The following is a 1,713-nucleotide window of genomic DNA, read 5'->3' on the forward strand; positions in this document are numbered from 1 at the left end:
TCCTGTAATCCCAGCTACTCAGGAGGTTGAGGCAGAAGAATCACTTGAACCTGGGAGGCAGAGGTTGCAGTGAGCCAAGATCGTGCCACTGCACTTCAGGCTGGGCGACAGAGCAAGACTCTGTTTCAAAACACTAACAATCAAAACAAAACACCCTGTGAGCTAGGATCGACAGCTCCTATGATGAAAACTGTCCCTGTATTAATAACCTCATCCTGTGGAAAACTCTGTGGCTAGACAAGGTATCAGTGAGTTGGGAGCTGATATTAAATGATTACATATCTTTTTTTTTTAATGAGTTGACAATTTTATTTTCACATTTCCCAATACAAATGAAAACTGCATCTTTTTTGCCCCACCTCTCCCCTCCAAAACTATTCTCTTTGATCGGACAGGGGAGCAAGTCTTCCTTATGCTGTTTAGAAAACCCAGCATCACAACAGCATGATCTCCTGGTGAAGCAGAACAGGTAAGATAAAACTGATAGAATGAGGCCTCCCCTCTATCCTTATCTGTTGGTCTGGTCATTCTGGGCAGAGTGGGCACCATCATGGGACGGGCAGGAGGTCTCATCACTGGGGGCCCAGGCATCATTGACATATGGCCTCCCATGGGTGGCCTCATTCCAGGAGCACGTCCCACTGGCATCATCCCACGAGGAGGAGTGCCCATCATTGGCATCATGGGAGGGCCCCCCATATGGGGTGCTGGCATCATACCAGGACGAGGAGGACCTGGAAGACTGGAGGGAGGTGATGTCATCACCCCCGCAGGAGGAGGAGCAGAGAATGGAGTAGGAGGTGCCTTTCCTTGTTGAAAGGCAGCCGTTGTTTGTCAATCAGGCTGAGCCTGTTCTTCCATCCATTTCTGACAGTCGTCTTTCACATTCTCTTTGTGTTTCCTACCACTGCAGTGTGTCTTTCTCACAGATGGAGAGTCATAGGTGATGTATGTATCACAGTAGTCACAATAAAACTTGGGCATGTTGCTCTGCAAGCCATTGGCGAGTCCATTCCTTCGATTATATATGTTTATAGTTAACTTGACTGAAGCATCCTCAGAAAGTTTGCATTTACTTTCATGAAGTGTAATTGGAGCTTTGCATTTCAGATCTAGATACCACTGAAGTCAAAAGCAGGGGTTTTCCGTCTACACTTTGATTTACAATCCACAGAGATGTCAGTGTCCTGTGTCTCAGACACAGCAGAAAACTTTCCCAAATATAATGTGACATACAACAAAGTCTCAGATCAGAAGCAAAGATATGAGAGAGGACCTAAAACACAATGGTGGGGGCACACTGTTGTAGTCTTAAGAAAGAGACCTCAGGCCAGTCGCAGTGGCTCACGCTTATAATCCCAGCACATTGGGAGGCTGAAGTGGGTGGATCACCTGAGGTCAGGAGTTTGAGACCAGCCTGGCAAACACAGAAAAACCCCATCTCTACTAAAAATACAAAATTAGCTGGACATGGTGGCGCACGCATGTAATCTCAGCTACTTCAGAGGCTGAGGCAAGAGAATCACTTGAATCCAGGAAGTGGAGGTTTCGATGAGCTGAGATTGTGCCATTTCACTGCCTGGGCAACAAGAGCAAAATGAAGGAAAGGAAGAGAGAAAAGGAGAAAGGGAGAAAGAGAGAAAGAGAGAGAAGAAAGAAAGAAAGAAAAGAAAGAAAGAAAGAAAGAAAGAAAGAAAGAAAGAAAGAAAGAAA

At 45.8% G+C, this 1,713-nt stretch overlaps 1 pseudogene; it reads right to left on the minus strand.

Annotated features, from left to right (window-relative positions):
- Positions 1 to 289: 289 nt before the first annotated feature.
- Positions 290 to 993, minus strand: LOC116558590 (annotated as a pseudogene).
- Positions 994 to 1,713: the final 720 nt, after the last annotated feature.

The sequence above is a fragment of the Sapajus apella genome, unplaced genomic scaffold (assembly GCF_009761245.1).
Source record: "Sapajus apella isolate SASKATOON/1434 unplaced genomic scaffold, GSC_monkey_1.0 scaffold22, whole genome shotgun sequence".
Lineage (NCBI taxonomy): Eukaryota > Metazoa > Chordata > Mammalia > Primates > Cebidae > Sapajus > Sapajus apella.